The sequence below is a fragment of the Chiloscyllium plagiosum genome, unplaced genomic scaffold, assembly GCF_037043375.1.
Source record: "Chiloscyllium plagiosum isolate Xiang-an unplaced genomic scaffold, Cpla_swu_hap1 HiC_scaffold_4, whole genome shotgun sequence".
Classification (NCBI taxonomy): Eukaryota; Metazoa; Chordata; class Chondrichthyes; order Orectolobiformes; family Hemiscylliidae; genus Chiloscyllium; species Chiloscyllium plagiosum.
In genome coordinates this window covers 109358558-109383843 of record NW_028270142.1, presented here as the reverse complement: position 1 = coordinate 109383843, position 25286 = coordinate 109358558, and the positions used below count along the sequence as shown (strand labels likewise).

The window sequence follows — 25286 nt, the reverse complement described above, 5'->3', positions numbered from 1 at the left end:
TTAAGACAGATAGGAAGAGACTAATGAATCTGCAGAATTTATTACTGCAGAGGGCTGTCATTCGTATACTACAAGGCTGAGATAGATCCTTGATAAGTAAGATAATTGAGGATGGGAATATTCAGTCAGACAGTCATTTTTGTTGAATAGAAGAGCAGAATTAATGTGTTGAATGAATGCCTTCTGCTTGTGGATGTCCAAACTGAAGTTCCTAGATCTGTTCAAAATCTATTGCATTCAGTATGATCGTGCAGCTCAATGTGTGGTACAAGGTTCACAATTCTTTGTATTCACTTTTGTGGTATAGGGAAAAGTAAAACAACTATATTAGCAGTCTGGAAGGAGTACTAGGAACCAAACTTGTCTGCTTGGATATTGTGATGTGGAGGTGCTGGTGATAGACTGGGCTGGACAAGGTTAAAAATCATTCAACACCACGTTATAGTCAAAAAGGTTTATTTGGAAGCACAAGCTTTTGGAGCGCTATCAAAGAGATGGCATTTGGTTCTGATATTTCTCGTTCTTCACGATTGATTTCTTGCTAACCGAAGAGTTGGTTCTTCAGTTTCTTTAAATAGATGAAAATATTAAGAGTGATCGTTATAAAACTTATTAGGTCTGTGTGACTGATGTTGGTTAGGCTATAGAGTCTTGTGTGCAGTTTTGGAATGTGATTGCAGGAGAAAGAGTGCAGAAGAGATTTACCAGGACATTGCCTGCGCTAGAAATTTATAAAGAGATTGGATAAATTTGGATTGTTTATCTTGGAGCAGAGGAGATAGGAATTGAGAGGCATAGAAAGGTTAGATGAGAAGCAACTTTCCCCTTTTGGAGGGATTAGTGAGTGGGGGCTAGACTTAAGGTAAGGAACAGGAGGTTTAGAGGGGATGTGAGGAGACATTATTTTCCACCCAGATGGTGATGGAAATCTAGAACCTTTTGCCTGTAAGTGTGGTAGAGGCAGAAATCCTTCATATTTAACTTAGATTAGATTACTTAGTGTGGAAACGGGCCCTTCGGCCCAACAAGTCCACACCGACCCTCCGATGAGCAACCCACCCAGACCCATTCCCCCCACATTTACCCCTTCACCTAACATACAGGCAATCTAGAAACCGGAGCATCCGGAGGAAACCCATGCAGACACGTGGAGAATGTGCAAACTCCACACAGACAGTTGCCTGAGGCGGGAATTGAACTCGGGTCTCTGGTGCTGAGGCAGCAGTGCTAACCACTGTGCTACCGTGCCGCCTCAAGATTTGGACGTGCTATGCCACACCTGAAGGGCCTTTTTTTTGTGCTGTAGATCTCTGAATTTGTTTAGAGGCCCATGCAAACTCACATCCCCTCACTTTAATGTGATACTTTAAGAGAAGCTAAAATTAAGGTTGTAAACTAGCTGGGTGACAGATGGAGGCATGTTGCTGTCTTGTGCTTTTTAAATCAAAGTTGAACAACTGAGTTTATTTTTAATATTAAGGAAATAAGAGCAGTGACCAGCCATTCTGTTGCTTGAGCTGAAAAAGCACAGCAGATCACACTGCATCCACTGAGCAGGAAGGTCAATGTTTCAGACCAAAACCACCTTCAGAACTGGAGGGAGCCCAGAAGTATGTAGAAGGAGGGGTGAGAGGCTGGGAGAAGGGCAGGTGGGATGCTGACAGGTGGATGCAGGTGGAAGGTTGTTGTGATTGATCGGTGGGAAGTGTGGAGCAGATAGTTAAGTAAGAAGATGGGCAGGTTAGGTCCAGTCAAGGAGGTGAGAAGGAGGAGTGGGACTAGACGTGAGATAAGGCTTGGGGAGGAGGAACTTTGAAGCTGGTCAAGTTAATGTTGATGCCATTAGGCTGAAAGCTTCCCAAGTGAAATATAAGAAGTTCCTGCAGTTTCTGTTTGTCATCACTGACAGTGGAGGAGGCCAGGGATGGACATGTCAGGAGAGTGGGAGAGGGAATCAAAATGGATGGTAACTGAAAAGTTAGATTGGTTGGTCCGAGCAGAGCGCAGATGCTCTGCGAGCTGGTCCCTGAGTCTGCATTTGGTCATCTCAATATAGAGGAGACTGCATTGGAAGCAATGGCTGCAATAGATGAGGTTGGATGAAGTGCAGGTGAACCTCTGTCTGATCTGGAAGGATTGTTTAGTGCCTTGGATGGACGTGAGGGAAAGTGTAGGGGCAGCTGCAGGGAAAGACACTAGATGCAGTGCAAAAATTGTTGGGGAGTGTAGAGTTGACGAGAAGAGTCATAGTGAACAATCCCTGCAGAAAACTGACGGGGGGTGGGGAAGAAAATATGGTTTTGGTGGGGTCTGATTGTAGGTGGTGAAAGTGTCAGGATGTTGCGTTGGATTCAGTGTTGCGATGGTGGGGTAGTATGTGAGGATTAAGGGGACTCTATCCTTGTTGGGAGGGGGTTAGAGGGCAGAACTGCGAGAGACTAAGGAGATACGGTTGAGGGCATCCTTAATTACTGAGGAGGGGAAAGTATGGTCCATAAAGTAGGAGGATATCTGGGATGTCCTGGACTAGAATGTTGATCCTGGGAGCAGATGTGGCAGAGACAGAGGAATTGGGAATATGGGGTGGCATTTTTCCTGAAGGTTGAGTGAGACGAGGTGTAGTCGAGGTAGTTGTGTGGGTTAGTGGGTTTGAAATGGATATCAGTGGTGTGTCCATTTCTGGAGATGGCGAGGTCCAGAAAGGGAAGAGAGGTGTCGGAAATTTTCCAGGTGAATTTGAAGGCGGGTTGGAAGGTGTTGGCAAAGTTGAAGTGCTCAAGCTCCTTGTGGGAGCTTGAAGTAGCACCAGTGCAGTCATCAGTATAGTGGAGGAAGAGGTGAAGGAGAATGCTGGCGTAAGTGGGATTGCTCCATGCCTCCTACAAAGAGGCAGGCGTAGTTCAGGCCAATGTAGGTGCCAATGTCTACCTCTTTGGTTTGTAAGAAGTGGGAGGAATCATATGAAAAATTGTTCAGGGTGAGGACCAGTTCTACCAGGCGAATGAGTTGCGGGGAACTGGTTTATCCTATGGGAGAGTAAGAAGCAGAGGGTTATTAGACCCTCTGTGGGGGGCAAGGTGTAAAGAGTGCGTACATCCATGGTGAAGATGAAGTGTTGGAAGCTGGGGAATTGAAAGTTTTGGAAGAGGTGGAGGATGTGGGTTGTGTCTTGATTGTAGGTAGGGAGTTCCAGGACCAAAGGAGGAATAACTGCGTCAAGGTAGGAGGAGATGAGCTTGATGGGGCAGAAGCATGTAACGACAATGGGTTGACCAGGACAGTCGGGTTTATGGATTCAGTTGGAGGCTGTAGATAGGAGATCTTCCGAAGACCTGAAGTTGTTGAGGGTTGGGGAGACAATGGGTTGGGGAATCAGAGGGAGCGGTGGAAGGTGGTGTCAGAGTTGGCACCCGGACTCGATGTAAAGGTTGGTTTGCTGAACTACAACCCCCCCCCCCCCCCCCCTGCCGTAAAAGTGAGATTGGGCCTGGAGCAGAGGGCTGATGGGGAGAGGTTGGAGTAATTGAGAGAGGTGGAGAGATCCAAGCAATTGATGTCATGGCAGCAGTTTGAGCTGGAGTCGAGGGAGGATAGGAGGTTGGGAGGAGGTGTCCAGGAGGATGGGATTCACTGGAGGCAGGAGAAATGGGTCATTTACAGGTTGGGTTGGATGCCTGTTCAAAGAAGTAGGCGTGGAGACAAAGGAAGAAGGGCTCCACATCGTGCTGTGTGTAAAATTCGTTTACATGTGGGAGCTTTACAGCCCAGTGGCCTCAACGTCTACTTCAGTAGCTTCAAAATCCCTCCTCTCTTAGCCTTATCCCATGTGTAACCCCACTCCTCCTTGTCTCCCTGACCTAACCTGTTCATCTTTCTACTCACCTATCCTCTCCACTATTCCCACTGACCAATCACAACCCCCAACTGACCTCCACCAATCAGCATTCCCCCTCCCTGCCCAAACCTCCAGTGTTCTTCTGGGCTCCCTCCCCATCCCCAGTCCTGACAAATGAAACATTGACTTTCCTGCTCCTCAGATGCTGTCTGATCTGCTGTGCTATTCCAGCTACACATCTATTGACTCTGGCTTCCAGTGTCTGCAGTCCTTCCTGTTGCTTGAGCCTGCTGTGCCACGGAATAACCTCTTAGCTGAACTTCTACACGAAATCCACATTCTAGCCTCCTTTCATGTCTCAAATTATTGATCTCCATCTTGAATGTGACAACCTTGGGATAGAGAATTATAAAGAACTGCATCTATCTGTTTCTCTTTGTCCTGGAGTTCCCAAATAGTGATCAATATCTTTTAACATGAGACTGGTCTCTAATTCTAGGCTCTTCAGCTAGAAGAACCTACCACTGCATCTATCTTGTTGAGTTCTTTAGAGTTTTGTAAATTTCGATGAGATTACTCCTTATTCTTATTTTCAAAGAATATAGGCCCATGGGATGCAATCTCTTAAGAAAACACTGTTACCTCATCAACCTTGAGAGCCTTTGTTGCAGGTAAAAATCTTTCTTTTTGGCCCCGCCTCAACCTTTATGCTGCATTCCTGGTGTGTCTTTATTCCTTAATCTGGTTCTATAATGAATACTTTACAATTAATGCTAATGTACCATTTGTTTTCCTGATTCCTTGCTTTATATGCATGAAGTTTGATTTATGTAGAAGAACGTCCAAATTGTCAACCAACATTTTTTAAGGTTTCACTTTTGCAAAAATATATTTTGTCATTTGCTCCTTCCTATCAAAGTGGATGATTCACTTTTTCCGAACATCTCATGCCATCTGCCATATTCTCTCCCCTGCTCATTTTAACCATGCAGTCATGTTTCTGCAATGTTAATTGTATAATTGTAATTTACCTCTATGTGTATGTTTTTTAAATCACTTATCTTGTTGCAAATGCTTGTGTGAACTCAGAGTATCCTTCACACGTGACCTTTTGATATCACTTTGCGTTTGAGAGGATTCTTGGCTCATCTTTTGTTTCTCCTGTCTTCTAATTTCATTTGCATTTTTTTCTGCTGCTTGTGACCACCTTAACGCCCTTTTCAGTTTAGAAAGTGAGAACTGCAGATGCTGGAGATCAAAGCTGAAAAATGTGTTGCTGGAAAAGCGCAGCAGGTCAGGCAGCATCCAAGGAGCAGGAGAATCTACTTGGATTATGCCTGAAACGTCGATTCTCCTCCTTGGATGCTGCCTGACCTGCTGTGCTTTTCCAGCAACACATTTTTCAGCCCTTTCAGTTTAGTTTACTCTTCAGATTTCCATTCCCCTGACATGCTAGTTTAAAGCAGCGCCTCATCACAAGCAAATCTTCCAGTGAGGGTATTAGTCACAGTTACTAATCTGAAGGAAAATTTATCTTTATTGACTGGACCAAAATTTATTTTTATTTCTGTTAGAGGTCCCTTAACCTATTGTTCTGAGGTGATGAATCCTTTTTTTTTAATGCTTCTATGCATTAACAGCACACTCATCCCTGTGATACGCCATTAAATTTTTGCATGTTCTGAGAGTTTGACCACATCCTCCAAAACATATTTTCTAATTGGAATATGGTTCTCCTTTTATCAAGATTATTTCTGTAGCCTTCATTCTGACACCATGTTGCAGAATCGTGGAATCTTGCAGCACAGAATTAGGCTACTGAGTTTATTTTACCTACGTCAGCTCTTTGCTGCTTTTCTTTTCAATGCCTTTAAGGCGTGGATGGCCCACTTATGTCATTCTAACCAGAATTTTCTCCTGATGGTGTTTTGTGAAGCTCCCTCTCTCCCTCTCCTCCCTCTCCTCCCTCTCCTCCCTCTCCTCCCTCTCCTCCCTCTCCTCCCTCTCCTCCCTCTCCTCCCTCTCCTCCCTCTTCTCCCTCTTCTCCCTCTTCTCCCTCTTCTCCCTCTTCTCCCTCTTCTCCCTCTTCTCCCTCTTCTCCCTCTTCTCCCTCTTCTCCCTCTTCTCCCTCTTCTCCCTCTTCTCCCTCTTCTCCTCCCTGTTGCCTACTCCCCCACCTCCTCTCTCTTCTCCCTCCCCCACCCAAACATAGTCTCTGTTGCCTTCCCTCCCCAACCCCCACTCACTATCCACCAATCCCCGGAGATCTTTGATTTTAAATTATTTTTTGCAGAGATTATGAATATGATAATGCACCCATCAGTGACATTGAAGGGATCCTAGCATGGATAATTTTACTTGTAAGGTAACAAGGTAGAGCAGGCTTTGTATTACATAATACAAGGTGTGTATGGAAAAGGACGTGAATCCATTCTTGGGGAAAAACGTTTAAAATCCTCAATCACAGCTAGAAACAAATGATTTTATTTTGCTTTAGTCTGTGCTATATTAATTTGTCCAGTCACATCTGTTTTTGAGAGAACTTGGATCCATAAAATGCCTCGGAATCAGTGTTTTCTTCCTGAACTTTACATCCTGTCCAGAGTGTGTCAGATTTTTAACAGCAGTGAGCAGTAATGTTGGTTGGATTTTTAACTAATCCACTAAAAGGATGAAATTGTTAACAGTGTATCGTCTGTCTGCAGATGAAAAATATCTTTGGTAGTTCCTTCTTGACTGTGGGGTAGTGTAATTTGCTTTCAAGACTATGGGTTTCAAATATTACAAACCAAGCGTGCAGTATAGCTTTTATACAAATGCAATTGTTTGCTATAATTAAACAGTTCCATTCACAGCTCCTCCAATAATGACTTGAGCAAAATCTAAATCTTGCAGCTATGTATTGTAAAGAAAAAAATCCAAAAATACATCCCCTTTAATTTAAAAAAAAAGTCAAATCCTTTACCATAAATAAAAATAGAGATTGCTGGAAAATCTCAGTAGGCCTGTCAGCATCTGTGGAGAGAAATCAGAGTCACTTTGGAAGGTGGGGGAAGAAGGAGGCGACAGGGAGGGAGAGACTGAGGGCGGGTTAGAAGTAGAGACACACTGGGAGGGGGTTGGTGTATGGAGAGAGGCAGACATGCGAAGGATCACTTGACCTGAAATGTAAACTCTGATGTCTTTCCACTGATGCTGCCAGACCTGCTGAGCTTTTCCAGCAATCTCTATTTTTTTCAAATTTACAGCATCTGCAGTTCTTTTGTTTTTTTTTAATCCCCTACCCTTAACTTTTTTGTGATTAGATCTTTAATTGAACGAGTCATAGTGATATTGTAGCTTATCCCCTGCCTTCCTGGACAGAGAACAGAAAGCAGGAAACTTTCTGCCAGTTAGCCTAACATCGGTCATTGGGAAAATGCTAGAATTAATTTCTAGGCAAGGCTTAGAATGTTGCTGGGAACGGAGGGCTTGAGTTGTAAAGATAGGCTGGGACTTTTTTTCACTGGAGTATAGTAGGTTGAGGGGTGACCTCATAGAGATTTATAAAATCCTGAGTGCTATAACCAAATGAGCCATCCAACCACCTTTTACCCCATTCACTACTCTCTGGGAGAAAATAAATTCCTTCACATCTTAAACTAGGTCTTTTTCCTAGGGTGGAGGAATTCAAAACTAGGGGCATATTTTTAAGATGAGAGGGGAAGGATTAAAAAAAGTTGTCCCTCATATCCTTTTTATTTGTGAACTGAAATAACAGAGGAATTGTTGGATGCAGGTACGGTTACAATATTTAAAAGACATTTGGATAAGTACGTGAATAGGAAAGGTTTGGAGAGAAACTGGTCAATTGCAGGTAAGTGGGACTAGTTTGGTTTGAGAACATGGTTGGTGAGGACTAGTTGGATTGAAGGGTCTGATTCCATGCTGTGTGACTAAGTAGCAGGACATTTTACAAAAAAAAGCTTAACACGATCAGTTAACATGGTTTTGTGAAAGGGAAATCCTGTTAAATAAATTAGAAAATTGTGTACATAACAAGCAAAGTTAATGAAGGATAACTGATGGATGTAGTAAACTTGGATTTTCAGAAAGCGTTCAATGAGATGCCACAAAATGTTATTGCATTAGATAGGAGCTCCTGGTACTGGGGCATGAGTTGAGGCTTGGTTAACACATGTAACAAAGAATTGAGCTTAATAGTTTTTGCAAGTCGGAAAGACATCTATCTAATTAATGACTTAGAGGTGGCAGAATGTAATGTATCCAAATTTGCTGCTCATACAGAAATAGGTAAGGTATGTTGTGATGAACATTAAAGAATCTGCATGGGGATATAAATCGGATGAGTAGGCAAAAACTTGGCAGTTGGAGTTTAACGTAGGAAAGTGAAAGGGCATGCAATCTAGTAGGAAGCATCAAAAGGCGCATTTATTTAAATTACAACTTCAAAAAAAGTGTAATGCAGAAAAATCCTGGTGTTCTTTTGCAAGGAACAAAGTTAGCATGCATGTACAGCAAGTCAAATTTAATTTTGTTTTTTTTTAGGGATATGGCGTTTAAAAACAGTCAAATCTTGTTACAATTATACAAAGTTTTGGTGAGGCTGTGTAAAGTTTGCTTCCTTCTCAACCTCTCCTCACATCTGAAGCATGCTAATCCTCTTGCTAAACCATCAGCAGTCGTCTCTCCGTATTGAGAGCAGCCCAACAATCTGATTAAGAATGTGGTGACTTCTCATCCCTTTAGTCAATGTCTGGAACTCTCTACCTGAGTTGTGGAAGTTAGTTCACTGAAATTATTTTGAAGAGATAGGTAGATATTTGAAATATCAGTGAATTGATAGCTATGCTGAGCTGGTGCAAAAGAGAAATTGAAGTCTGGGGCAGATTAGCCATGATCTCGTTGGATGTTGGGACAGGTTTGAGAGGCCAAGTAGTCTACTTCGTTCTCTTATGTCTTTATGACTCCGGTCTGTTCTTTACTACTTGTAAAGGATGAACTGCAGTAACTGCCCAGGTTATCTTTCTCTGAGGCCTCCATTATTCTGAAGCATGAACAACAATGTTATGGGACTGGTATTGCTTCCATCTTCACCTTGGTTTTAATCTTTAGGACTCGGTATGTAAAGGCTGCATGTGACTGAACTCAAATTCTCAAAGCAGTCAATGCTGAATCCTGCAAATCTAAAAACTGGAAATGTGTAGCAGATCTGACAGCATTTTTGGAGAGAAATTTTATTGGAGAGATATTTTATGTCAATGATCTTTAATCAAACTTGAAAAAGTTAGGAGTGTATTAGGCCTTGAAGGAATGGAAAAGGAGCAAAAGGAAGAGCTATGATCAGTTGAGAACAGAGAGAACAAATTTACATGAAAATTCTTTGCTTCTCAGGAAAGCTGTATAGTTAGACCATAAGATTAGTAGCAGAAGTAGATCGTTTGGCTTAAGTATGCTTCGCCCTTCAGTGAGATTATGACTGGTCGAAGTATTTCTGTCAAGCCCCTTCCCAGTCCACTCCACCCAACTGTGCCCTCATTCCCTTTTAATTACCATAATTTAAATTTAGAATAGTTGTTTGTGACCCAAGTTTCTCCCCCTCAAACTGAGTGCTAAATTCCACCATGTTATTGTCACTGTTTTTGAGGAGGTAATTTATTAAACTTGTCTCATTCCACAATACCAGGTCCCAAATAACCTGATACTAATTTGCATCCAAAACACATTGCACTAGAAACTGTCCTGAATATGCTGTTAAGACTGTTTTTGCCAAATTGATTTTCCTAATATAAACGAAGATTAAAATCACCCATGATTAAATACTTAGCATATTTTACATGCCCTCATTATCTTCTAGGTTTTCTGTTTTTATAACAGAGCTGCTGTTAGGGCTTATTCCCACCAGAGTCAAATTCCTGTCATTTCCAGTATCCACTCATGAAATCTACAATCTGCCATACAAAATAATTCTTGCTGTTGTGTGTGTTCTATCTTGAACTAATCAAGTACCTCTCTAGCCTTTTCCTTGCTGCTTGTCCTTTTGAAACTCCACATACCATTGATTATTTATTTCATAGTTTTGATCTCCTTGTAACTGTTGCTGTAATACTGTAGGACCATACCCATTAATCTGTGCTGTACAGGGCCCTTTTACCATCGTTCTGCCAATGTACTGTAAAATAAAAACCCATTCCTTCCACACCAAACTTTGAACCTGCATTTAACTCATTGACTTTATCGACCCAATGCCAGTTTGCACGTGGCTCGATTTAGTTATCCTGAGATTAACACCTTTTTTAAAGGTTCTGCTTTTTACTTTCGCTCCTAACAATTCAAACTCTCTCAGAATCTCCTTTCTGTTACTATAGTGTTGTACCAATATGAATGACAACAACTGGGTTCCACTCTGGTTCTTAGGAAATATTCTTGACACTGGCACAAGAGAAGCAACACATTGCACCTCTGATAATGCAGTGCACTCTCAGTATTGTACTGGAATGATTTACATGTTCTTCTTTTACATTGTTTTATTACAAGTTGGATGCATACCAAATGAAACTTTGTTTTCAATTCACATTATGATTTTAGCTTTCTCCCACTACCCGCTTCTTCAGAAGTGGTCTTAAAAAGTTAAATAGTCTTAATATTATTTCAAATGTAAGTGATTTCCAATCAAGCTGCTTTACATTTATAAAAATGACAAACAGCTGCGGTTCCAAAACAGATTCTTGTGGCACACTAATAAACGGACTCCAGGCTGAATATTTTTTCAATCAATCACCACTCGCTGCTTTCTTACAGAAAGCCAGTTTCTAATCCAAACTGCTAAATCATCCTCAATCCCATGCCTCTGCATTTTCTCCAAAAACCTACCACGTGAAACATTATTAAAGGCTTTACTGAAGTCCATGTACACCATGTCAACTACCCTACCCTCATCCACATGCTTGGTCACCTTCTCAAAAAACCTCACGAGGCTTGTGAGACACGACCTGCCCTTGATGAAACCATGTTGACTATATGCAATCAAGTTGTTGCTTGTTAAATGATAAATCGTATGTCTTATGGTCTTTTCCAAAACTTGTCCTACAACAGAAGTAAGGCCTACTAGTCAACAATTAGTAATTTCTACTGCTCTTCTTGAACAAGGGCACAATATTTGCAACCCTCCAGTCCTCTGGTACTAAATCTCTAGACGATAACGATGCAAAGATGAAGGCCAATGGCTCCGCCATCTCCTCCCTAGCTTCCCAGAGAATCTTTGGATAAATCCCATCTGGCCCAGGGGACTTAGCTACTTTCACACTTTCTAGGATTTATAACATCTCCTTCTTACTAACCTCAATCCTTTTCTAGTCTAATAGCCGTATCTTAGTCTTCTCATCTACGATATTCTCCTTTTCCAGAGTGAAAACAGAGAGAAATATTTGTTTAGCACCTCTCTGATCTCCACAGGGTCCACACACCACTTCCCACTTCTGTCTTTGACTGGCCCTAGTCATCCTTTTATTTTAGATTAGATTAGATTACTCTGACATACCTACAGAAAGCTTTAGGGTTCTCTTTTATTCTACCTGCTAAAGACTGTTCATATCCCCTCCTTAACTCTCTCTTTTTAAATCCTTCTAAACCAATTAGATTAGCAACCCACCCAGACCCATTCTCCCACCTCATATTTACCCCTGACTAATGCCCCTAACACTATGGGCAATTCAGCATGGCCAATTCACATGACCTGCACATCTTTGGATTGTGGGAGGAAACTGGAGCACCCGGAGGAAACCCACACAGACACTGGAAAAATGTGCAAACTCCACACAGACGGTCGTCCAAGGTGGGAATCAAACCCGGGTCCCTGGCGCTGTGAGGCAATAGTGCTAACCACTGAACAACCGTGTTTGTCCTGTAACTCTCTAACTCTTCTTCGCCTCATCTGAACCATCTCATCTCAATGTCACAAAAGCCTCCCTCTTCTACTTAACAAGAGATACAATTTCTTTAATAAACCATGGTTCCCTTATCTTATTACTTCCTCCCTGCCTGACAGGGACATAACTATCAAGGACATGCAATATCTGCTCCTTTAACCAGCTCCACATTTTGATTGTCCCCATCCCCTGCATTTTGCTACCCTATTCTATGCCTCCTAAGTCTTGCCTAATCACATGATAATTGTCCTTCCCCCATCTATAGCTCTTGCCCTGTGGCATGTACCTATCCCTTTGAATCGCTAAACTAAACATAACTGAATTATGGTCACTCCCTCCAAAGAGCTCACCCACCACTAAATCAAACATCTGCTCTGGTTCATTAGCAAGTACCAGATCCAATATGGCCTCCCCTGTTGACAGTCCTTCAACATACTATGTCAAGAAATCCTCCTGCACACATTGGACAAAAATTGATCCATCTGACTTACTAGAGTTATAGCATTTCCAGTCAATGTTGGGCAAGTTAAAATCCCTCATAATGACCACCTTGTTCCTTTCACTCCTACCCAGAATAGTTTTGGCAATCCTCTCCTCCACATCCCTGGAACTTCGCAGAGGCCTATTTTAAAAAAAAAACTCCCAGCAGTGTGACCTCTCCTCTGTTTCTAACCTCCACCGATACCACCTCAGTAGACTGGACCTTGTCAAAAGTTCTTTCAGCCACCATTATACTATCCTTGACTAACAAACCCACACCTCCCCCTCTTTTACCACATTCCCTGACCTTAATGAAAGATCTAAACCCTGGAACCTGCAACATCCAATCCTCACCCTGCTCTATCCATGTCTCAAATGGCCACAACATCCAAGGTACCTATCCAAGCTACAAGCTCACCTACCTTTATTCTGGATATTCTTTGCGTTGAAGTAGACACACTTCAAACCAGCTTGCTGTCTGCCAGCACACCCCTGTGACCGTGAAATACTGTCCATGTTCTCTCCCTACTCTCATCCTCCTGTGCAATGGAACTGCACCACAGGTTCCCACCCCCCTGCTGAGCTAGTTTAAACCCACCAGAATAGCACCAGAAAATTTCCCCTCTGGTTCAAGTGAAGACCATCCTGTTTGTAGAGATCTCACCTTCCCCAGAATGAGCCCCAATTATCCATATACCTGAAACCCTCCCTCTTGCACCATCTCTGCAACCGCGTGTTCAGCTGATATCTCTCCTTGTTCCTCACCTTGCTATCATGTGGCATGGGTAACAAACCAAAGATAATAACTTTGTCCTAGCTCTCAGCTTTCACCCTCATTCCCTGAAATCCTGTCTTGCATCCTATGCGTCTTTCTACCTATGTCATTGGTACCTATGTAGGCCACGACTTGGGGTGTCACTGTCTCCCTTCAGGACCCCAAAGACACAATCAGAGACATCATGGACCTTGGCACCTCTGAGGCAACACACCAAACGTGAGTCTCTTTCATTCCCAACAAATCTTCTATCTGACCCTCTAACTATTGAGTCACCAATGACTAACACTCTCTCCTCCTTTTTTCCCCCTTCCCTTCTGTGCAACAGGGACAGACACTGTACCAGACACCTGCACCCCAACACCTGCCCCTGGTAAGTTATCCCCCACAACAGTATCCAAAATGGTATACTTGGTTTTCAGGGGAGTGACCTAAGAGGATCCCTGCAATGACTGTTTTATTCCCCCTTCGAGCAGTTACCCAGCATTCTTCATGGCTCAGAGTAATTGCTTCCCTGTAACTCTTATCTATCGTAGACTCTGCCTCTTGAATGATTCGAAGTTCATCCAGCTCCCGCTCTCCTTCCCTAATGGAGGAGCAAGAGTTGGATGTACTTCCTGCAGATGTACTTCGATGGGACACTAATGGCATCCCTCACCTCAAACATCATGCAGGAGGAACATTCCTCTCCCTGCACTGCTATCCCTGCTAGTCCCCTTATCAGAAAGCAAAAATGAAGAAGCTTATCAGATGTGTCTCTGGTGTTTAAGGTTAAAGGAGGTGGTTGGGTGGGAGACCCTACAAAGGTCAGGTGTTGGGTTTAGAAAATACTCAGTTATATAGTTGAGGGGATAAAGTCCCTCCTTTCCCAGAAACCTCTTCTCCGATGTCAGATGTAAAGATTTAAATTAGTGACACACCTTTCCCGGCAGGCCCCTGGTCCAAGCTCCTACTCTTCCTGTTGCTGAAAACAGAAATGGAGGGTTCCTTGAGGTAAGGTTTTCAAGATTTAAATTAGTGACTCACCTTTTCCGGCAGGCCCCTGGTCCAAGTGAATAAATGAAAAGTAATGGCAATATCACAGATGTTCCGTATGACACTTCAAACTCTTGTTAGCTCTGCAAGAGCAACCTGTCTAGTCCTGCACATACTTTTACTTTTCCATTTGGTATTTATCCAATTCTGTCTGTTGTGAAAGCCATAACTCTTTCAGTTCAAGTAGTACAGTTTAGATTGTGACTGCTTGCTGTGCAAAAGAACAAAGCTTTTTCCTCACCTTTAGCTGTTTTGCTGGCTTCGTTTTAAAAATGTGTCCCCCAGGTTTCAGTCCTTCCTCCACGAGGAGCAATTTGTCTCTTCTGTCTATGCAATATGTTTCTTAAGTACTTCTGCCAATTTTCCTCTCAACCTTCTCATCTGTGATTTGAATAAACCCAGCTTTTCGGATTTTATTTATTGTACACTTTTATATTGCCTCTGTGTTTTCCTTCCGAAAAGCGTCACTTTACACTTCTACATTAATTTTATCTGAACTAATAAGACTATACAGTCATAGTTGAAACGACTTCAGGATCCTATTCCTATCTAAACATGCATTAAGAGCTAATCTGTATCCATCTCTATTAAGTTCTTTTTCCTGAGATTCTTACACACTTGATGCAACTGCAACATGCCGACTTCTGTGAACAAGCAAAGTTTATTAAGTACAGTACAGTACATGCTTTGGAGAAACACTGAAGACTACTTGCCATGCTTGCGAGGTTTGCATTGGGGTCGGTCTGTCTGAACAAAGGAAACCGTTCTTCCTTCATACAAAATCTTTACATCACAGTCAGTAATGCTCACAAGACAGCCTCCAGTCACTCCCTAACAGTCACATGCCACTCATAATACAATGCAGTGACCACCTCACCTCCAGAAACAGTGTAATGCAAATCATCCCTTAATGGCCAGATCTGGTGTGAATTATATTTTTATTAACTACAGGGGGTAGTCATAATTCCAACTATAATGTTCTTTAGAACCTGAACGGGATGAAGGCAGTGTAAATCATCCCTGAATGGCAAGGGATGGGAATGTAAACCTCCCACATTCCACCTCCAAGATAAAAAAAACACAACCTTACCCCCTGGACATTCAGTTTCTTGCACATCAGTAGAGCAAATTAACTCTAATGTCTCCTCTCCTTATCAGTACGTTAACATTATCAAACAGGTACACAAAAACTTTCCTGCACCTTTCCTGTCTAAAATTCATGTCTGTTGAGAAGTCTCCCTGAAGTTCAGGCCATCTTTCCCACTGCCACCACGAAATTTAAAGCATTCAGCCCTGTACATGCAACTTTAACTCTTTTTTCTCATCTTGACCAGAAAGTTTGCCTTTTGCTCTACGGTGCTATTTTTCCCTCTTGCTAAATTCATCATTGCCCTCCTCAAACTCACCACAATCCTTGCCCCACAATCCTTGCCAACTGTTGCCCAACCTTCCTTTCTTTTGCAAAGTTCTTTTTAATGGGTTGTTAACATAACAACACTTACCTAAGCCTATTCTACAAAGCTGTTAAAGGCAGATGTAGAGCAATCACTTCAGTTTATTTGATTTGTAGGTGGTTTATTTTGAGTGATATAGTTCTATTGCATACAACAGATATTGGATTAATTGAACTGCAGTAGGGTCAATATTTTGAATAATTTGGAGGGAAGAAATGACCTCATACTTTCCATTGGGTATTTATTCCGTTCTGTCCATTGTGAAAGCCATAACTGTTTCAGTTCAGGTAGTGCAGTTCAGATTGTGACTGCTTGTTGTGAAAAAGAGCAAAGCTTTTCTTCACCTTTTTAGCTGTTCTGTTGGTTTCATTTTAAATGTGTCCCCTATGTTTGAGTCTTTCCGCCACTTGGAACAATTTGTCTATGTGATTCTTCAAGGTGCTTCTTCATTGAGAAACAGGAAAGCAATGGAATGGATTGAATAACACTATTAAACAATTGGCTAGGCAACATTGAGTGGAAGAGTCAGCTGAGCTAAATGGTTCTGAATTATAGTTACCTTTTTTAAATACAGAAATGTGACAAGGTCACAAATCAAATGACAACTGTAACAATGGAACTATGTAATCAAGAAACTTTCAGTCAAATGATACTGTGGCTTTTTCAACTACCTAAGCAGGTGGAATGTTTTTTTTTGTTTAAATGGAAGAATGCCATTACTGACCATGTAGAAAATAGTCAGTCGTGGACAGTTAGAGAAGAGGATTCTACCAGTTGAGCTAAGCTTGCATTTGTTCAACTGGAGGCATTTAGCACCTTGTCTCAAGCAAGTGATTAGGTTTTTAAAATTTCCCTATTGTGGTATGAGCATCACTAGCAGTACTGGAATGTTTTGCCAATGGCTAGTTTCCTTGAATTTAATGATGCAACTTTGTTTTACTAGGTGACTTCGCAAAGGAAGTGAGAGTCAACTAAGTTGATTTGTAACTGGAGTTTAATGGACAAGTTTGGATGAAAATGGGATTTCTTTCCCAAAATTATTTTAGTTTTTAAATTGTAATTTAGTTGTCCGTCACTTTTATGGATATCACAATTTTTATTTCCAGATTTTCAAAGTTTTCAAACTGCCAGTGGATATTACTGACTTGTATTTTCTGGAATATTAGTTTGAACTGTTAAATTACCAGTCTTGTAACAAGGTGTTGAAATGTGTGCTTGCACACGCTATAATAATCCCACTAGCTCAGCACTGTTGTTCAGGTAAAGAAACTTGTAGATGTGGCTAGTTCACACTGGCTGTCAAATTCAGTTATCTAGCAAACTGTTCCGTATTTCTCCAATATTGGCCTTCCACCAAGTTCCTATGAATAAGCAACAAATGCTGATACTGTGCACATTTTGAAAGATTACAAAATTTACAAGTCTCTGTATGGTGAGATATGTAGAAGTACATAACTAAAAGTCAGCCATATTTGTTTATACTTAAATGAGATGGAGGATTTTGGAAATAATCAGAAGTAAATTTTAAAACTGCTCTTAAATTTAGATGTGGAAACAAATGAGAGATTTCAAAAATAAGGCAGTTATGGAACAGATGTGGGAGAAGAAAAAATGGGAGAAATGTGCAATATGCTTTCATGAGCAGCGGTATCCCTTTGTCACCTGTATGCTCAACAGATGCATTTGAATTTTGGGGTTTTAAAGCATTATTTTCAATTTTTTTTTTCAGGAAGCAGGACTGAATGCTTTGAATTAAGGATGATCTAAATCTGGATTGCCCCATATATACTCGAGTGATAGTCGAATTTTTAAAAATTACATTTTAAGGTTAAATTTATGGGGTTGACTATTACATGGACACTACTTTTTGAGGGACTGACATTCATGCCTGTCAAAACTCATACTGTATCATTAGCAGAAGCCCAATTGATATCTAAACTAATGAAGAACAAAAACACAAATTATGGTAATGAGAGAATCCGGAGCAGAGCGTGACAGTCGGCAGACTGGAAAACCTGAAGCAGTGTGGGATGACGGGCACACTGACTCATAAATGTTGATCTGTTATCTGAAGAACTAGGGTTGACTTTTACACAAGATATTTGGAAAAGTCCAAATTTTTGACAAAAAAAGTCGACTTTTACACGAGCTCAACTATTACTCTATGATAAACTTATGGATGAAAACGAAATAGTGTGGGATAGATGGGCTTTAGAGTGCTTTCACAGATTGGTGCAACATTGAGGGCTGAAGGGCCTGTACTGCGCTGTAATGTTCTATGTTCTAGTATATACGGTACGTAATCTGGAAAACCAATTACTACAAATTGATATTTAGGGGTTAGTACTGCTAAACTTGGCTACTGTGTTTGGTGGCAAATTCATTCATGTGAATGTTGAGTCTGAGTCAGCAAGTCATCAGCCTTCTGGAATCTGAATTAAAACCAAGCCAATTTAAAATAAAACTCATCCTTACATATTGGTAAGAGGTAAGAAAGCTTTTTAAATTTAGCTCACTGAAACTGGCAGTGCAATTAGAAGAAAAAAAAATCTTGTGTTCCAATACTTAACTTTCAAGTTCACGTTTTCAAGTATTTTATGAAGTTGTTAGCTTGACATCAACTGTAAGAATAACATTGCAGTCAAATTTATAGAGGAAGCAATTGAAAGTTGAGAGGAAGTATGATTCCAAGCCAGTGCAGATTTATAAAAGGCAGGTCATGGACATCAGATCTGTTGAATTTTTTTTAGGATGTGATTCTGTTTAATGTTTTGACTTTCAAGTGCAGTTCGCTAAAATTCAGTCAAATGATTTGAAACTAAAACACAAGCTCAAGGAAATGCTGATATTGCCTAATCAAGAGTGGTGATTGTAAGTTTTTTTAACATGTTTTAACAATTAGAATGAAACTATACAATACAAATCCATATTTTTGATGGAGCTTTTAATCATCATTTAAAAGAAAAATGATTTTAGGATTGTGGGGCCGTGGTGCATTTAGTTGCTGAATGGTAGTGGGTCGAGTTGAACCTGAGCAGTCCTTGAAATGCTGGTGCTTCTACAATGGTCGGCAATTCCATGATTCTGGGATAAGAAAGAACAACAAGAAAAAAAACCCTTGATTGAAAAATCCAAACTAAATATCTGAGCATTTCATCACCAATATCCCCAATATTCTCACTGTATTTTTCAAAGTAAGAGATGGCTAGTCTGTGGACACATGGTGTGCTAATCCTGGGAACTGTCTGATAAACCTTTCCAACTGCATACTATCCCTCCTCTTGTTTCATCCCAGGTTAAACGAACAATTGTTTCTGCCTCTCTCCCTTATGTCTGACATTTGATGTAAAGGGATGTTGAAATAGTATATTCAAATCATTTGTGTATTTAGCAAGGTAATAGTGATAGGAGTGGAGAAGTATATTGGTGTGATGTTTCCCTCACATTTGTGAATCAGACATTGAGCCTTGTATGATCAGTGGTCTGTTCTGGGTAATCACATGCTGGAGTTTTAAAAACTCTGCCTATTAAGAATCTCCATGTCCTGTGGCTCAAAGACCACAAACTGGAAACCTTGCCTGATGAATCGCATGCTACTGCATACTGTCTTTATACGTAGAATCCCCACAGCATGGAAACAGGCCATTCAGTCTAACATGTCCATGACAACCCTCCGAAGAGTATCCGACCCAGACCCATCCCCTTATCTTATACCTGTAACCCTGCATTTTCCATGGTTAACGCATCTAACCTACATTTCCCTGGACACTGGATAATGTAGCACATCTTTGAACTGCGGGAGGAAACTAGAGCACCTAGTAGAAACTCATGCAGACACAGGGAGAACACAGTCTCCTGAGGCTGAAATTGAACCCAGGTCATGGCACTGTGAGACTGTGGTGCTAAACACTATGCCACTGTGCTGCCCACACATAAGACTGTGCTACATGTGACATAGAATCCTTGGTGTAGAGCAAGCCGTTTGACCCTTCGAATCCACACTGACTCTTTGAAGAGCATCCCATGCAGACCCATCCCCTACCCTATAACCATGCATTTCCCATGGCAAAGCCACCTAACATAATGGGGCAATTTAGCATGGCCATTCCATCTAACCTGCATATCTTTGGGTTGTGGAAGGAAACTGGAGCACCCAAGGAAACCCACGCAGACACTGGGAGAATTTGCAAACTCCACACAGTCACCCGAGGCTGGAATTGAACCTTGGTCTCTGCTGAGAGACAAGCGTGCTAACCACTGAGCCAGTGTGTCCTTGGGGTTTACAGTGGCCCATGAGTATTGCAACGGATCAAAGCCAAGAATCTTTCTATATCAGGTGTTTCAGAAGATTTTTGTGACTTCTGCAAACTCCATTCAACCTCATCATCCAGGCTGCCAACTTCCAGTTTAATAACACTGCCACATCTGTTCAAACTTTGATCCATAACTTTGCCACCTTCAGACAATATTATAATACTCTCCTGACAACTTCCCATCCTCTAACCAACACACATTGTGTCAGGACTAGAAGAAAATAGTGATAACGGATTTTGGAATTGACAAAAGGTTATTGACCTGAAACTTATTTCTGCGGAGAGAGGGTCAGAATTATCATGAGCAGCAGAGCATTTACAATGCTCTTCTTTTTACCTCATTCCAGCATCTGCAATGTTTCCCTTTTGTATCACAATGTTGTCAATTTCTTCAAAATGAGTTCAGGAAATTGGCAGTTCCTCAAATGTCGCTTAAAAAGGTGTAAATATGACCAGAGCAGTGCTATTGTTGGAGCCAAATTAGCTTGTGGTGTTTGTTTTAAGGGCGCATGTAGCTTCAAATTATGATGGTATGCAGTCTGGAGTTTCTGTTTTAATGATTCTTAACTGTTCAGGAGGTTGCTTGCCATCATTATGGATTAATCTATATGGTTGCCATGGTACAGCTGCAAATTGCTATGTAATTATTTGTTTGGTGTCTGTCAGGTCAAATTCAGTTATCCTTTCCTTGTAATCTGTACTGGCCATGGTAAGTTGCTTCTAACCAACATCTCACCAGAGTGACTTCATAATCTTTTTCTCTATCATATAGAGTCAAAGAGATGGACAGCACGGAAACGGACTCTTCGGTCCAAATCGTCCATGCTGACCAGATTTCCTAACCTAATCTAGTCCCATTTGCCAGCACTTGGCCCATATCCCTCTTAAACCCTTACAGTCTCCTCCACTTCCTCTGGCAGCTCATTCCATACACGCGCCTCTGCATGAAAAAGTTGCCCCTTAGGTCCCTTTTAAATTTTTCCACCCTCACCCTAAACCTATGGCCTCTAGTTCTGGACTCGCCCATCCCAGGGAAAAGACCTTATCTATTTACCCTATTACCCAGTGGGCGGCACGGTGGCCCAAGTGGGCGGCACGGTGGCCCAGTGGGTGGGCGGCACGGTGGCCCAGTGGTTAGCACTGCTGCCTCACAGCGCCTGTAGACCCGGGTTCAATTCCCGACTCAGGCGACTGACTGTGTGGAGTTTGCACATTCTCCCCGTGTCTGCGTGGGTTTCCTCCGGGTGCTCCGGTTTCCTCCCACAGTCCAAAGATGTGCGGGTCAGGTGAATTGGCCATGCTAAATTGCCCGTAGTGTTAGGTTAAACGGGTAAAGGTAGGGGTATGGGTGGGTTGCGCTTCGGCGGGTCGGTGTGGACTTGTTGGGCCGAAGGGCCTGTTTCCACACTGTAAGTAATCTATCTAATCTATCTATCTAATGTAAGTAATCTATCTTCATGCCCCTCATGGTTTTATACACAATAAGGTTTCACACCTCCGCCTCTGATGCTCCAAGGAAAACAGCTCCAGCTTATTCAGCCTCTCCCTATTGCTGAAATCCTCCAACCGTGGCAACATCCTTGTAAATCTTTTCTGAACCCTTTCAAGTTTCACAACATCCTCCCAATAGGAGGGAGACCAGAATTGCATGCAATATTGCAAAAGTGGTCTAACCAGTGTCCTGTACAGCAGCACCATGAGCTTGCAACTGCTATACTCATGTCCTGATTGTATTTCTTAATTTAGGCTAAGTGAACTTCTGCAGATTTGGATGTCTGTATTCTGAATCTGTAATAATCCAAAGGGATATGGGCAGACTAGATAATGTATGGAAGTGGAAGAAGTTGCTAACATGAAAATTGTTAATTTAGCACAAATGAGAGTTGTACAACATGTGAATATGTTCAATATTAAATCAGGAAATCGATCTAGGGATTGACTGATTATGAACATTCAAGCTTGGTGTTCATAGGCAGCAGAGAAGACTAGGAGTTGGGGTATGTTGCTGGAACTGTGACTTGGAACTCAGAGGGTTATGTTGACTTTTCACCATACCTGATTAGGTGAAAGCTGGTGTTGTATATTCAGGTTTGTAGGAAGCACTTAGTAATACAGGAAGGCATTTAGATGAGGTCTGTAAGGTAAATTACTGATTTTACAAGGACTGATATGATGAAAGTTGCTCGGTGTGGGATTTTTCTTTCTGGAAAAGGAGGATGGTGGTTAATTGTATGCATTTTTGCAACATGGCAATGATTGTAAACTCCCACAAACAGAAATGAAGGCTTTCACAATAATTTGTTTTCACCTCCTTCCAGGACTCGACAGTCAATTAATGAAGCCTGCATATTGCCACCCTTTTGTGAGGCTTCCCCCCCCCCCCCCCCCCCCCTTTGTACCAAATGTCTCATTTCTTCTGTACTAAGTCCTTTAAAGGGTTTAATGATGCTAACATCCAATGGTTGCACCATGCTTATAAGGCCTTCAAGAATCATTGCAATGTCAGTATTGTTAACTCAAAGTTCACTGATAATACCTTTTTTCCACTCTGATCCAAACCAGTGAGCTTTTTCCCTTTCTACGTCCACCTGGTCACATATTCCAGACCTTCTATATGTTTTTACTCCTATCTTGTCCACAGTTCTGTTCCCTAGCATAGCAAAATTCATTAGTAGAAAGTGAGGACTGCAGATGTTGGAGATCAATGTCAAGAATGTGGTGCTTGAAAAGCACAGCAGGTCAGGCAGCATCTGTGGAGCAGGAGGATTTGTGTTTTGGGATTTCCTGAAAGATTTTCCTGATGAAGGGTTTATGCCTGAAATGCAGATTCTCCTGTTCCTCGGATGCTGCCTGGCCTGCTGTGCTTTTCCAGCACCACACTCTCAATATCAAAGTTCATTGGGGTTTTGTCCATATTTTCTACCCGTTTTTCTTCCGACTTCTGATCACAAAGCGATGGAACCATGTTAACCTGCCATTAAGTTCTCGTTGGCATTGGGCAATCTTGGCTTTCTGTCTAAGCAGTAAATCATACCTTTACATAAATGTACTGCACCATCCAGCACTGGTTTTGAAATCCATCTCTTTTTTTTTTTTGCTTCATTCTTGGCGCACATTCTTACAAGTTGTCGAGTCACTATGCTTCCATTCTGATGACGCTGATTTACCCAATCAACAATCTTTTCTTCTAGTTTTGGCCACTTATTCAGTTTTCCTCAGTTGGCATACTAATATTTTGAGGTAAAAACAATGACTGCAGATGCTGGAAACCAGATTCTGGATCAGTGGTGCTGGAAGAGCACAGCAATTCAGGCAGCATCCGAGGACAGGCAAAATCGACGTTTCGGGCAAAAGCCCTTCATCAGGATATTCCTGATGAAGGGCTTTTGCCCGAAACGTCGATTTTGCCTGTCCTCGGATGCTGCCTGAATTGCTGTGCTCTTCCAGCACCACTGATCCAGATACTAATATTTTGGCATAGTCTTTAACTGGATAGTTTTTTTCCTGCAGTCTCTATCAAGTTTTTCAGAAACATAAAACTCCCTTGCAACTACGCTATTATTGTTCTTCTTTGCAACTTCAATAACTTTTAGTTTAAACTGTGTTGTATACTTGTTTCTTTGTGATGCCATTTTTGTCAAAAATTTTGGAGGTTTACAATAAGTTCAGAGTACAACTGTATGTGATACCTACTTATAAGAAACTGAGGCATCAGCAGGAAACTAGGTGGAGTGCTGCCATAAGATACTGTAGATATTTGCATGCACAGGTCAAATATATGTATGTAAATATTACATATATTTTTGTGTGTGTATATATATATATATATATATATATATATATATTATTGCACAATGTATATACAGTTATCAACATTCAATTTAATGATTTGTGGTGACACAGGTATTGAATCAAAAATGTGTATTTGAAGCAAAAATGCACAAATCATGCGTTTTTAAGGCTGCATATACGGTCAGGAAGAGACCCCTGAAAAACTAGGGTTAACTTATACTCAAGGTGTATGAAACATACCAGATGTTTTGGCCAAAAATAAGGGGTCACCTTATACTCAAGTACAGGTCAACTTCATGTATATGCGATAAACAATTTCTTGAATGCCTCAATTGAACCTGCCTCCACCAGGCAGTGAATTTCAGACCTGAACCACTTATGATCACACTTTTTTTCTTTGGCGAATCATTTTAATCTATACCCTCTCATTTTTGATCCTTGTACAAGTGAGAACAATTGCTCCCTATCTACTATCGAGTCCCTGATTTTGAAAACTTCAGTTAGACCTTTCCTTAGCTACCTTCTCTCTCTAACTTCTCATCACTTGAATCATTCTTGTAAAACATCTTTGCACTGTCTTCCAGAACTATGTACATTATTCTAGCTGAGGTCTAACACTGGTCTGATGCAAGTTCTTCATCACACTTCTTTGGTTGTGTACCCTATATCCCTATTAATAAAATGTCTGATGTATAGGAAATCTAAGGTGTTTTCTTTGCTGTCTTCACCTGATATGCTGTCTTCAATGGAATGCACATATACATTCACATCTTCTTTTAGAATTGTAGCCCTCATTTTATATTGTCTGTCTATGTTCTTCCTGTCAAATGCTACACCTCTCTTCTTTGCATTGACCTTAATGTACCACCTATCTGTCCACTTCACCAACTTGTCCATTTCCTTTTTTTGAGGTTTTAATCAGGAAATCCAAGTGCCCCAATACTGACATATGGCGAGCTCCACTATAAATGTTCGTCAGTGTGAAAAATATCCATTGATCGTTAAGGTTTCTTATCACTTAGCCACTTTTGCATCCATGTTACTACTGTTCCTTTTTTTTAATTGAATTAACTTTTCTCGCAAGTCTATGCAGCCCTGTATTGAATGCCTTTTGAAATTCCATGTACACCGCATCAACTGTACACCGCATGTACCCTCTCGATCCTTTCTATTACCTTTTCCAAAAAAAAATCAAGATAGAGGAGTGCTTATTTTTCCCCTTTAGCAATCAATGTTGACTTCCTAATCAAACCACATTTTCTTTTGTGACTAATTTTATCCCAAATATTTGTTTCTGGAAACTTGTATTTCCAGAAGTTAAACTGACTGGTCTGTAATTGCGGGACTTATCCTTCAGCTTTTTGAACAAAGCCTCATTAGGGACCAAAAGGTAATTTTACAAGTTGAGGTGATGGTTCAGTTCTCCACTGTTTTAATTCTTTGTTTGAGTCAAGGGAAGACTGAAGTATTGCTTCCAGTGTTACTGTTTCTTTCAGTATCTATCCTAGGAAGCATCTCCTCTTGTTCCAGTGTCTTGTGAACTCTATCCAACACTAATTAGCTTTTGAACCCTTCAAGTGGCAGAGTTTCCTCCTCCTATTGCCCAGGTAGTATCTTCCTCCTTGGTGAAGATCTGAAAAATATTAATTTAACACCTAAGTCATGTTCCCTACC

General features: G+C 41.3%; 1 protein-coding gene across 13 annotated transcripts in view; it reads left to right on the top strand.

Annotated features, from left to right (window-relative positions):
• LOC122548961 (uncharacterized) overlaps positions 1-25286 on the top strand; it is a 428093-nt gene that overhangs the window by 98468 nt on the left and 304339 nt on the right. Inside the window, exon 2 of one of the 13 annotated variants that reach the window (XM_087986572.1) lies at positions 4434-4506. The exons of the other annotated variants lie outside the window; for them this stretch is intronic. The gene's annotated coding sequence lies outside the window, so the exon portion shown is untranslated. The remainder of the gene's footprint in view (positions 1-4433; positions 4507-25286) is intronic. 13 annotated transcript variants of the gene reach the window in all.